Source organism: Dromiciops gliroides, chromosome 4 (genome assembly GCF_019393635.1).
Source record: "Dromiciops gliroides isolate mDroGli1 chromosome 4, mDroGli1.pri, whole genome shotgun sequence".
NCBI lineage: Eukaryota > Metazoa > Chordata > Mammalia > Microbiotheria > Microbiotheriidae > Dromiciops > Dromiciops gliroides.
The window spans coordinates 222483386-222497757 of record NC_057864.1 but is presented as its reverse complement, the minus strand read 5'-3'; positions in this window follow the sequence as shown (position 1 = coordinate 222497757).

Below are 14372 nucleotides of genomic sequence, written 5' to 3'. Positions count from 1 at the left end.
TGAAAATAGTATGCTTCAATCTGCACTCAGTATCCATAGTTCTTTTTCTGAATGTGTGGAGCATTTTCTATCATGAGTCTTTTGGCGTTGTCTTGGAGCATTGTATTGCAATTTTTTCGGGGAGGGGGGGGTTTGACATTGTATTGCAATTTTCTTAGTTTTCTTTTTGTGAGGCATTTGGGGTTAAGTGATTTGCCCAGGTCACACAGCTAGTCAAGTGTCTGAGCCCTGAACTCAGGTCCTCCTGACTCCAGGGCCGGTGATCTACCCACTGCGCCACCTAGCTGCCCCTACTTTTTTTTTTTTAATTTTTAATGTATAAGGTATTTTATTTTTTCCATTACATGTAAAGATAGTTCTCAACTTTTGTTTATACAAGCTTTACAATTTCAGATTTTTCTCCCTCCCTCCCCTCCCTCCCCCCTCCCCTAGACAGCAGGTAATCTGATATAGGTTATGTCTATATATCTCTATACATATACATATAGATATATACACACACATATATATACACATAATAATATTAATCCTATTTCTGCATTAATCCTGTTACAAGAGAAAAAATCAGAGCAGTGATGCAAAACCTCAAAATAGAAAAAAAAACAACAGCACCCAAAACAAAAGAAATAATATGGTTCAATCAGCCTCTATACTCCACAGTTCTTTCTTTCTTTTTTTTTTTCTTGGATTTGGAGATCCTCTTCTATCATGTGTTCCCTGGAACTCTTCTGTACCATTGCATTGGTGAGAAGAATATAGTCCATCACAGTAGGTCAACACTCAATGTTGATGATACTGTGTACAATGTTCTTCTGGTTCTGCTCATCTCACTCATCATCAGCTCATGTAAGACCCTCCAGGTTTCTCTGAACTCTTTCTGCTCATCATTTCTTACAGCACAATAGTATTCCATTGTATTCATATACCACAACTTGTCCAGCCATTCCCCAATTGATGGGCACCCCCTCAACTTCCAATTCCTTGCTACCATGTAAAGAGCAGCTATAAATATTTTTGTACATGTGGGTCCCTTTCCCCCTTCCATGATTTCTTTGGGCAAAAGACCTAAAAGTGGGATTGCTGGGTCAAAGGGTATGCACAGCTTTATCGCCCTTTGGGCATAATTCCAAATTGCTCTCCAGAATGGTTGGATCAGCTCACAGCCCCACCAACAATGCATTAGTGTTCCAATTTTCCCACAGCCTCTCCAACATTTATTATCTTCCTTTTTTGTCATTTTAGCCAATCTGATAGGTGTCAGGTGGTACCTCAGAGTTGTTTTAATTTGCATCTCTCTAATCATTAGAGATTTAGAGCATTTTTTCATATGGGAATAGATAGCTTTGGTTTCTTCATCAGAAAACTGCCTGTTCATATCCTTTGACCATTTCTCAATTGGGGAATGACTTGGATTCTTATAAATTTGATTTAATTCCCTATATATTTTAGAGATGAGGCCTTTATCAGAAGCACTGGCCTCAAAAATTGTTTCCCAGCTTTCTGCCTCCCTTCCAATTTTGGATGCATTGCTTCTGTTTGCACAAAATTTTTTTAATTTAATATAATCAAAATCATCCATTTTGCATTTTATAATATACTCTATCTCTTGTTTGGTCAAAAACTGTTCTCCTTTCCAAAGATCTGATAGGTACACTATTCCTTTCTCTCCTAATTTACCTATGGTATCACCTCTTATGTCTAAATCATGTATCCATTTTGACCTTATTTTAGTGTAAGGTGTAAGATGTTGGTCTATGCCTAATTTCTGCCATACTATCTTCCAGTTTTCCCAGCAGTTTTTGTCAAATACTGAGTTCCTATCCCAGAAGCTGGAGTCTTTGGGTTTATCAAACACTACATTACTAGTGTCATTTACTACTGCATTTCCTGAGCCCAGCCTATTCCATTGATCTACCACTCTATTTTTTAGCCAGTACCAGATAGTTTTGATGACTGCTGCTTTATAGTAAAGCTCCAGGTTTGGTACCGCTAACCCACCTTCCTGTGAATTTTTTTTCATTATTTCCCTGGATATTCTTGATTTTTTGTTTTTCCAGATGAATTTTGTTATTATTTTTTCTAGCTGTATAAAATAATTTTTAGGTAGTCTGATTGGTATGGCACTGAATAAGTAAATTAATTTAGGCAGTATTGTCATTTTTACTATATTAGCTCTGCCTATCCATGAGCAATTGATATCTTTCCAATTATTTAGATCTGATTTGATTTGTGTGAAGAGTGTTTGGTAGTTGTGTTCATAGAGTTCCTGGGTTTGTCTTGGCAAGTAGACTCCCAAGTATTTTATATTATCTACTGTTACTTTAAATGGAATTTCTCTTTCTATCTCTTGCTGCTGGACTTTGTTGGTCATGTATAGAAATGCTGATGATTTATGTGGATTAATTTTATATCCTGCTACTTTGCTAAAGTTGTTAATTGTTTCAAGTAATTTTTGACTTGATTCTTGAGGATTCCTTAAGTATACCATCATATCATCTGCAAAGAGTGATAGTTTTGTTTCCTCCTTGCCTATTCTAATTCCTTTAATTCCTTTCTCTTCTCTGATTGCTAAAGCTAACATTTCTAGGACAATATTAAATAATAGGGGTGATAATGGACATCCCTGTTTCACCCCTGATCTTATTGGGAAGGCCTCTAATTTATCTCCATTACATATAATACTTGCTGATGGCTTTAGGTAGATACTGTTTATTATTCTAAGGAAAGCTCCCCCTATTCCTAAACTCTCTAGTGTTTTTATTAGGAATGGGTGCTGTACTTTGTCAAAAGCTTTCTCTGCATCTATTGAGATAATCATATGATTTTGGTTGGTTTTCTTATTGATGTAGTTGATTATGTTAATAGTTTTCCTAATGTTCAACCAGCCCTGCATTCCTGGTATAAATCCCACCTGGTCATAGTGTATTATCCTGGTGATCACTTGCTGTAATCTCCTTGCTAATATCTTATTTAAGATTTTAGCATCAATATTTATTAGGGAAATTGGTTTATAATTTTCTTTCTCTGTTTTTGCTTTGCCTGGTTTTGGTATCACCACCATATTTGTGTCATAAAACAAATTTGGTAGAACTCCTTCTTCACCTATTTTTCCAAATAATTTGTATAATATTGGAATTAATTGTTCTTTAAATGTTTGGTAAAATTCACCCGTAAACCCATCTGGCCCTGGGGATTTTTTCTTAGGGAGTTCATTAATAGCTTGTTCAATTTCTTTTTCTAATATGGGTTTATTTAAGGATTTTATTTCCTCTTCAGTTAACCTGGGCAGTTTGTATTTTTGTAAATATTCATCCATTTCATTTAGATTGTCAAATTTATTGGCATACAGTTGGACAAAATATTTCCTAATTATTGCTTTAATTTCCACTTCATTGGTGGTAACATCACCCTTTTCATTTTTGATACTAGTAATTTGGTTTTCTTCTTTCTTTTTTTTAATCAAATTAACCAATATTTTATCTATTTTATTGGTTTTTTCATAAAACCAGCTCTTAGTTTTATTGATTAATTCTATAGTTTTTTTGCTTTCAATCTTATTGATTTCTCCTTTAATTTTCAGGATCTCTAATTTAGTGTCTAATTGGGGATTTCTAATTTGTTCTTTTTCTAGCTTTTTAAGTTGCATGCCCAATTCATTAATCTCCTCTTTCTCTTTCTTATTCATGTAAGCATTTAGAGCTATAAATTTTCCCCTAAGCACTGCTTTGGCTGCATCCCATAGATTTTGGTATGTTGTCTCATTATTGTCATTCTCTTGGATAAAGTTATTGATTGTTTCTATGATTTCTTGTTTGTCCCATTCATTCTTTAGAATGAAATTATTTAGTTTCCAATTGATTTTCATTCTACTTTTCCCTGGCTCTTTCTTACATGTAATTTTTATTGCATCATGATCTGAGAAGGATGCATTTACTATTTCTGCCTTTCTACATTTGACCATGATGTTTTTGTGCCCTAATACATGGTCAATTTTTGAAAATGTGCCATGTACTGCTGAGAAAAAGGTATATTCCTTTCTATCCCCATTCAATTTTCTCCAGACATCTATCATGTCTAACTTTTCTAGTAATCTATTCACCTCTTTCACTTCTTTCTTATTTATTTTTTGGCTAGATTTATCTAATTCTGAGAGGGGGAGATTCAGATCCCCCACTAGTATAGTATTACTATCTAATTCCTCTTGTAACTCATTTAACTTCTCCTCTAAGAACTTGGATGCTATACCACTTGGCGCATACATATTTAATATTGATATTACTTCATTATCTATAGTACCTTTAAGTAAGATGTAATTTCCTTCCTTATCTCTTTTAATGAGATCTATTTTTGCCTGCACTTTGTCTGAGATAAGGATTGCTACCCCTGCCTTTTTTACTTTAGCTGAGGCATAATATATTCTGCTCCAGCCTTTTACCTTTACTCTGTGTGTATCTCTCTGCTTCAAATCTGTTTCTTGTAAACAGCATATTGTAGGGTTCTGGTTTTTAATCCACTCTGCAATTCACTTCCGTTTTATAGCAGAGTTCATCCCATTCACATTCACAGTTATTATTACTGACTGTCTATTCCCCTCCATTCTATTTACCTCCTTTGTACTTTCCCCCCTTCTTTCACCCTATTCCTCCTCACCGATGTTTTACTTCTTACCCCTGCCTCCTCCGATCTGCCCCCCCTTTTTATCACCCCCCTCTCTTTTCTTTACCCTTTTCTCCCTTGCTTTTGTCCTCCCTTCTATCAGTCCCCCCCTTTCCCTTCCCCTTTTGTTTCCCTAAAGAATGAGTTAAGTTTCTTTATCCCAATGAACGTATATGTTATTCCCTCTTTGAGTTAAATCTAATGAGAATAGGGTTGAAACAATGTTCCCCCCTCCTTTCTTTCCCTCTATTGTAATAGGTTTTTTCCCACCTCTTCATATGATATAATTCATCCCATTCCACCTCCCCTTTCCTCTCCTCCCCATAGACTCCCTTTTTAACCCCTTAATTCTTTTGTATCATCACATCAAAGACAATTTATATTTATACCCTCTATATAAAGTCCTTCTCTCTGCCCAAATACATTTACAATTCTTAAGAGTTATGAGTATTATCTTCCTGTGTAGGGATATAAACAGTTTAACCTAATAGGGTAACTTTTTTTTTTTCCCCTCTGTTTACCTTTTTAAACTTCTCTTGAGTCTTGTATGTTGAGATCAAATTTTCTATTCAGTTCTGGTTTTTTCACCAGGAAAGATTGAAAGTCCCCAATGTCATTAAATGTCCATCTTTTCCCCCTGAAAGAAAATGCACATTTTTGCTGGGTAATAGATTCTTGGCTGCAATCCAAGCTCCTTTGCCTTCCGGAATATCATATTCCAAGCCTTGCCATCCTTTAATGTTGAAGCTGCCAGGTCCTGAGCAATCCTGACTGTGGCTCCATGATATTTAAATTGCTTCTTTCTGGCTGCTTGGAGTTTTTTCTCCTTCACTTGATAATTCTGGAATTTGGCTACAATATTCCTTGGAGTTTTCCTTTTGGGGTCTCTTTCAGGAGGTGATTGGCAGATTCTTTCAATGATGATTTTATCCTCTGATTCTATGATATCAGGGCAGTTCTCCTTAATAATTTCCTGGAATATGGTGTCTAGATTCTTTTTCTGGTCATGGCTTTCAGGCAGTCCAATGATTCTCAAATTGTCTCTCCTCGATCTGTTTTCCAGATCAGTTGTCTTTCCAATGAGGTATTTCACATTTTCTTCTATTTTTTCATTTTTTTATTCTGCTTGACTGATTCCTGGTGTCTCATGGATTCCTTATCTTCCAACTGTCCCACTTTAATTTTTAAGGCATTGTTTTCTTCAGTGAGATTATGCACCTTTTTTTCCATTTGGCTAAGTGAATTTTTTAAGGTATTGTTCTCTTCAGTGAGATTATGCAGCTTTTTTTCCATTTGGCCAAATGAATTTTTTAAGACTTTGTTTTCTTCAGCTTCCTTTTCCAAGCTACTGATTCTTTTTTCATAGTTTTCTTGTTTTGCTTTCATTTCTCTCCCCATTTTTTCTTCTACCTCTTGCAATTGATTTTTAAAATCCTTTTTGAGCTCTTCCAGGAAGGCTTTTTGTTCTTGCAACCAATTCACCTTCCCTTGTGAGGCTTCAGATGTAGACAATTTGAGGCTATTGTCCTCATCTGAGTTTGTGTTGGCTTCTTCCCTATTGATACAGAAGCTCTCAATGGAGAGGGCTCTTTTTTGCTTCTTACTCATTATTGCAGCTTATTTATTTATTCTTTAAGTTGAGGTCTGCTCTGGGGGCACCAGGGTCCCTGTTTTGGGCTTCTTGTGCAGGTGTATAGGTGCTGTGTGACCGGGCTTTTACTCTGAGGCCTTTATGGTGTGTGGAGATCCCCCACCCTGCACTTCCTGTCTGATTGCGCTCGGCCAGCCAGGCGCCAGACCCCGGCGTCTGATCCTGCCTGACCCGTTCATCTCCCTCCCGGCCGGTGCAGGTAGGTTTTTCCACTGTCCTCCTTGGCCACCAGATTTTTGAACCAGGTTCCGGGAGCCTCAGTTGTCCGGCTGTGGCCCGCAGCTCCTGCTGACTTGCCCCAACCCCCTCGGCGCTGGGTTGCTGCCCTGTGCTGGGCCTCCCTTTTGCCTGAGTCAGACCAACCTTTTCCTGAAGTCTTCTAAATTATCTCTGGTTGGAGGGCTGTGTCTCTCTGTCTCTTTGCAGGTTCTGTAGTTTCAGAATCCGTCCAGAGGCTTGATTTAATGTTCGTTTTGAGGGAACAGAAGGAGAGCTCAGGCAGCTTGCTGCTTCCTCTCCGCCATCTTGGCTCCGCCCTGCCCCTACTTTTGATGGAGACAAATGCTACCTTCTTAGAGATGGATGAACTATCCTTCTGGTAAACCCTATGGACTTCTTGTTTTTCATTTACTACTTCTGAATTTCTCCATCATGTTCCTCAAATTAATTCTGATGTTTGTTCATGTTCTGGCCCAGATGAGTAAATGCATGTCTGTGCACCAAATCTGTGAAGGCTGCCTACTCCTTTTCTGTTCCACTGTTGCTAACTGTGTGTTGGCTCAGCTTTTCCTTCAATTTAGTAACAAGCTGTTCAGACATGTAGAAGCACTCTAAGCCTTCTGATAGTTGTCTTGCCTTAGGGCCTCCCCTTTTATTAAATGTGAAAGTTTAGCTTGGACAGGATAAGTCTATGATTGGTCCAGCACTCTCTCCACACATTGCTTTCATCACTCTAACATCCTGTCTGTCTTTTCTCCTTACAATGACATAGTCTATTAAATGCCAATGTTTGCTGTGAGGGTACATCCATGAAGTTTTATTGCATTTGGGTAAATAGAAGACAGTGTTGCTGATGAGAAGGTCATGAGATGCACAAATCTTCAGTAGTGACTATTGCTGTTGCTATTTCTGATTTCATTTCTCTCAAAGACTCATTGCCATGTCTGATAGTCTGTGCCTACTCTGGCATTAAAGTGATCCAGAATTACTTGTCCTCTTTTGGCACACTGATGATAAGGATCTCCAGTTTTCATAGAATTCTTCTTTGACCTCATCAGGGTTGGTCATGGTAGGAATATAAGCACTGATGATGGTGGCAGGGTGCTTTCCTGCAAGTGGCAACCCACTGATGGGTTTGAGACACATTGGTTCCTTTAAACAAAAGACTACAAGGAGGGGCAGCTAGGCGGTGAAGTGGATAAAGCACCGGCCCTGGATTGAGGAGGACTTGAGTTCAAATCCAGCCTCAGGCACTTGACACTTACTAGCTGTGTGACCCTGGGCAAGTCACTTAACCCTCACTGCCGTGCAAAAAAAAAAAAAAAGACTACAAGGAATTTCAGCATTCTCTCTGAGGCTTCTGATCACAGACCAACAACATAACCAGTACCAGATTCCTCACTAAATATTGTTGAAGATCATTCCCCTTTTGTGGTTAGGTAAATCTCTTTTTGTTAACTGTTGAATGATCTACTAGTGTCTCATTTTATACTAGTTCCAAACCTGTAGCCTACAAAAGGCGGTAATGAAAGAGTTTCTTTCTCTCTCCTTCTCCCTCCACACTTCCATTGATCATTTGATCATATTTGAAAGTCAAGACAGTGCATCCAGCTGGGTCGAGACTGGAGCCATAGAAGGCAATGCATCTAGCCTGTATTACAGTGAGACACTGAGGATAGACTTGGGTATGGAAAGACATCACCCAAAGGAGGAAGCAGCACCAGGGACTACGATTCTTTACACCAGGGAAGAATACCAGCTATGAACTTAAGAAAGTAGTAGCTTCTTGGAGCCTAGATAAACAGTTAACCCAAGCATCCAAAAGGAGCCATGTGAGGACTCTCTCCAAAAGGAAAAAAAGATTTTCAGTCCTAGGAGTTGTAAGTTACCCTGTTGTTGCACCTGTTTGCTACATTATGCCTCACTGCCATTAAAAGTTCCATTCCTCCCATGGTGTTTAGTGTATTTCTGGGGAAAGCAGAACCCAGACTTTTGAGGGGGCATGTTCTTATTCCACCTTCTGAGTAAATGCTTTTGTTGATATTTCTCACATCTACTTAATTAGTCCTAACTTCTCTGCTGACCTCTCTTACATGTACAACTACCTGTTAGACATATCGAACTTGATATCCCATAGACATCTTTTTTTGTTTGTTTGTTTGTTTTGTTTGGTTTGGTTTTGTTTTTTTTGAAGGGCAATGAGGGTTAAGTGACTTGCCCAGGGTCACACAGCTAGTAAGTGTGTCAAGTGTCTGAGCCTGGATTTGAACTCAGGTCCTCCTGAATTCAGAGCTGGTACTTTATCCACTGCGCCACCTAGCTGCCCCCTCCCATAGACATCTTAAATGCAACATGTCCAAAGCTGAACCCATCATTTCTCCTCCCTCCTCCAAACCTTCTCCTCTTCTAAATATTACTATTGAGAATACCGGGGCAGCTAGGTGGCGCAGTGGATAAATCACCAGCCCTGGAGTCAGGAGGACCTGAGTTCAAATCCTGCCTCAGACACTTGACACTTACTAGCTGTGCGACCCTGAGCAAGTCACTTAACCCTCATTTTCCTTCCCCCTAAAAAAGTGTATAGTGTGTGTTGCCCATAAAACCTCACAAGATTGACCTTATAACCCTGAGCATATATAGTTGTAGTTAGTTTTGTGGGGACCCAAGTTAAGAACCCAAGCATAAATTGGGGGGAATGGTCCCAGAAGGAATGCTACAGCAATGAAGAGATCATTGATGATCTTGGAGAAAGTAATTTAAGTAGAGTATCAAAAAATGAAGGCCAAATTATATGGGGCTGAGAATATAGTGGAAGATGAAAAAGCAGAGTCAAATAGTATAGCTTTTTCTACAAGTTTGTCTGTGAAAGGGAAGAGAGAAGCATGAAGGGATGATTGGCTTTTATGATCCAACTTTAGATTGGAAATGGACCTTAATGGCCACTAAGAGTACAACCTACTTATTTTAAAGATGAGGAAAATGAGACAAAGAGAGGTTAAGTGACTTGCTCTGGGTCACTAAATCTGAGGGAGGATTTGAACTCAGAACCTCCTGGCTCCAAGTCCAAAGTTCTATCCACGGTGCTAGAAATTCTGGGCATGTTATAGGCAATAGAAAGGACTCAGTGGATATAGAGAGGTTGAAAATTAAGGAGAGAGGGGATGGTCAAAGGGGCAAGCTTCTGCTGGAAATGGGAAGGGATGGAATCAAGGATGCAGTGAGGAGTTGCCTTCTTCAAGAAGGGTCACCTAATCCTCTGGGATTAGAGCAAAGAAAGAATGGGGGTAAATATAGAGACAGATAAATATTAATGACACTCAAAATAGCATAAGATGTAGGTAAAATACAATGGAGGAAACAGAAGTGAAAGAAACAGAAGTGTCAGGTTACAATATAGCATCCCTATTTCCTGTCCATCTGGGGTTAGGTGGAAGAATGGAGCTTGATGGGTCAAGGCTAAAAATCACTCAGGCTTCATGTTCACTTTCTTTCCTTAAACTGTCATTTCCCAGAAGAAGGTAACCTTGGGAACAATTGAGAAAAAAGATGGATAAAAGGCAACTGTAACACTCTATAGAGCAGAAATAAGAAATGCATGAACTTCAGAGGAAGGCTCTGAACTGCTGCTTCCATGTGAAAAATCAAATGTCAAGTGAGGATCTTATCCCTCTACTTCTGCAGGCAGAACAAGTTCTTCCTTGGGAACTCAATAATTCTCTCTCTCTCTCTCTCTCTCTCTCTCTCTCTCTCTCTCTCTCTCTCTCTCACACACACACACACACACACACACACATACACACACACACACACATCCCCTCTTGCCTTTACAATTGGAAAAATTATCACAATCTGGTTCATCTTAACGCACTTCTAGGACAATATTCTACTATGTTCTAAAGCAAAGCAAAACAAACATTTAGTTTTGATGGTAATTGAACTTAACAAAATGACTGGATCTGAGAATACAGTTGGAATCAGTGATTGTCCACCAGTCCTAATAAATAACTTTAGACCTTCTTTCTCCTCCCCCATGCCCTTTGGTCCCCACATCTTTTTAACAGGAATTCCTAATGGCAATGGGAAAAGTAAGTGCTTCATGTAGCTGTAGTCTTTTCACTTCCATGGTTCCAGATGATCTCTTTTCTCCTCTGTTTTGGGTGGGATCCCAATTTCTTACTGATAGTCAAACTCCTTTTCCTCCTGGTTGCTTACCCCATACATATAACTTATTTTCTCTCTCCTACCTTTCACTCTCTTCTATTTGGTTTGATATCTTCTGCTAAGTACCTTCTACCCAAAACATGATGGAAAATGTAATCTCCTATCATGGCTACTGTAATCCTGGGCTCATGTTTTTTAAGAGGTATTACCATGGGGGGCAGCTAGGTGGCGCAGTGGATAAAGCACTGGCCCTGGATTCAGGAGTACCTGAGTTCAAATCCAGCCTCAGACACTTGACACTTACTAGCTGTGTGATCCTGGGCAAGTCACTTAACCCCAATTGCCTTACCAAAAAAAAAAAATAGTCTAAAAAAGAGGTATTACCATGGAAATCAGGTCCCTGGATAGGTAGACATTTACCAGAGTTTCCTACATGCTCATGATCTTGACCCTGATATACTTCTGTTTTTTTGGTTTTTTGGTGAGGCAATTGGGTTAAGTGACTTGCCCAGGGTCACACAGCTAGTAAGTGTTAAGTGTCTGAGGCTGGATTTGAACTCAGGCCCTCCTGACTCCAGGGCCGGTGCTCTATCCACTGCACCACCTAGCTGCCCCTCTGATATACTTCTGAAGAGAGTATCAATAATGAAGAACCTGGAGGTCTGGATGCTACCCAACCAGCACTACATTCTAGACTGCCCAACCAAAGATATTAGTAATGGCTGGTGGCCATCACCTGGAGTAGGAACTCGAGTAGAAGTCATGGATAAGAGCAGATGGAGAAAGGCACAGACAAGGTGAAATTAGCCACTAGTGGAGCTAATACATTATGGAGGAGCAAACCTTGTTTGGTACAGTTTTCTTTTTCTCCATTCTTGGCTGGGTGAGTCACCATCTATCAGAAAAAACTAATCCTTGTCACTGATGAGGGGAGGGGGAAAAGTCTATATCAGTTGTAGCCCATGTGCCCAGAATTTATGTTGTTTTCAAATTTTCACTTTTGCTCACTGTTTGAGGCTGTTATAAAAATACTTGATGGCTCTCAGCTAGAGGTAGCCCCCCTGGATCTTTGACATTTAGGGAAATGGATTTTCAGAGGTTGGGGCATCCCAGTATCAGCAATAACTCCCTGATTATTTCCACTCCCAGTGGTTTCCAAGATCCATCCGATGTGTTTCTGGCCACACTGGGGCTTTCTGACTTCCATGAGGTTTGTTGTGGGAGGCGACAGGGCTCTTTTACCCAGAAACCTGACACATTACACATTCACATGTCTTTGGTTCGTTTCTGGTCTCCCTTACTTGGTCTCCTTGATATGGTCTCTATTTGTTGACTTGTTGACCTAAGCTGGAGCTAATGTTGATGAGAGCCTCCTTTCCTATTAGTCATGGTTTTTGGGGGTTAACTTTTGGTGTAGTTGTGGAGTGGAAGAATTCACTTACTGTAGTTTTGCATTAGATTTCCTTATCAGTTTTCAGACTGGTTCAATATTTAGGTTTTTGTCAGAGTAGGTATGCAGGAGCTGGGTTGTATGCCTCTGTTCAGGTAATCATCTTGGTTGTAAATCTTCTATTTTAGTACTATTCTACAAAATTTTTCATCTTCTGTTGTAAGTTGTTTATCCTCCTAATTTTGTTTATCCAATGATCTTCATTAAAACAAACAAACAAACAAACATACAAACTACTTCATTTTATTTAGGTATTCTTATAGTCTTTGGGGACAAACTATTCTTTTCTCTGTAGCTCTCCTTGACTTTCTGATGGAGTTACTCTTCTTTGTTTACCTTTTGGGTTTCTTTCAATTATTTTTTTACTTAAAAATATTACTCAGCAATTTATTCTATTTTCTTATCTTTCAATCCTTTGTTTCTGGATAGTGACTTTGCACTTGTGTCAGACTTTGCTGACCCAGTATTTGCTCCAGTATTTTTGACTGGGGTAGTTGAATCCTGCTTGATCCTGTTCACTTCATAATTTGGCTGCCATTGCCTCTTCTTTTCTGGATGTGGTGGCTAACACTCAGACCTGCCTTCTGCAGGAATTCCTTGATTCTGACTCAGTCTCCTCATGTCTTAACTCACATTCTGGTCTTTGCCCATTCTCTGTCTCCTTGCAAGGTCCTGAACTGGGAATAGATTCCGTCCCTTACTGTGACCACGACAGGCCCCAACCAGATGCTGTTGATTGTGCCGGTAGGTGGACTGACCCAAGTCCCAGGTTCTTTGTTTCTCAGGTGCTGCCCTAACCCTATATTCTGATATGCCTCTAGTGCTGCTTGTCTGGATGCTGTGCTGCCTGGGTACTGCTCTAGCCCTGTCTCCTAGTGTAGCTTCAGCATGGGCTGCTTGCATTCCGCATTGCCTGGATACTGGTAGGGCCCTGTCTCCTACTGTGACTGGTTCAGATTTCAGTCTGGATGCTTTTGTTTTTGTCTCTTCTGATTTGTCTCCACTTAAAGCACGTCAAGGCTTCTGGTAGCCTTCTTATGCAGTCCTGGACTTAAAGGAGGAAATTATAGCCAGTTCTCTTTGGTTTTCTTTATTTCCTTACCTTTGGGTGCTATTTTAGAATTTTACTGAAGGATTTAAAGGAGCTGCAGGCTCTTTTAGGTCCTGTCATGTTACTGTCTTTTTTTTTTTTTTTGCAGGGCTATGGGGGTTAGGTGACTTGCCCAGGGTCACACAGCTAGTAAGTGTCAAGTGTCTGAGGCCAGATTTGAACTCAGGTCCTCCTGAATCCAGGGCCAGTGCTCTATCCACTGCACCACCTAGCTGCCCCTCATGTTACAGTCTTAACTTGAGGTCTTCAAGTTCAGGTTTAGGTGGATACAACAATAGTTCTGATGAGGTCTATACTTATCAGTTTATACCATCAACCAGTTTAGGTACAGGAACAGATAAATTAACAGGTCAGGTTGCAAAAGAGCTAGGATTATTCAACCAGTGGCCAGACTGATTTAGGATATGTGGAGGGACATCCTAGGATATCCTCTAGGACCTAGCTTCTTAAACTGTGGGTCCTGACCCCCAAATGTGGTTGCACAACTGAATGTGGGGGTTGTGAAAAATTTGGCAACAATAAAAGGTTATACATACCGATTTTATATACTTATATACCTGGGGTTGCATAAAAATTTCTCAGGCAAAAAGGGGTTGCAAGTTGAACAATTTAAGAAGCCCTGCTCTATGACATATAATGATGCTAAAGTTTACTCATGTAATGTATGCCTTGTATATGTTTGAATATGTTCATTAATGCACATGTTAATGCTGCATTGGATATGCTTCTGTTTTTTATGTTTATTTGATTTTGTGCTAGTCCTATGACTGTATCATAGCTATGTTATCATAACTTAATACTTTTGCTGTTATTTGTATATGTATTACTATTTCTGCATATTTTATTATTTTATAAGCCTACTAATATTGCTTTACCTTTATAGTTGTTCATATTTGTTTTTATTCAATATATATGCATGCAATGCTGTGATATGAGCATATATCACATCCTGAATGTAATTTAGACCAGTGGTCCTTAAAGCAGCCTGTCAGGTGATGGTTTACATTTGCTGTCTATTGCATATACTATATCTATCTCTATCTCTATCTCTATCTCTATCTCTATCTCTATCTCTATCTCTCTCTCTATATATATATATCTTCTGTTAATGGTACCCTAAGGTG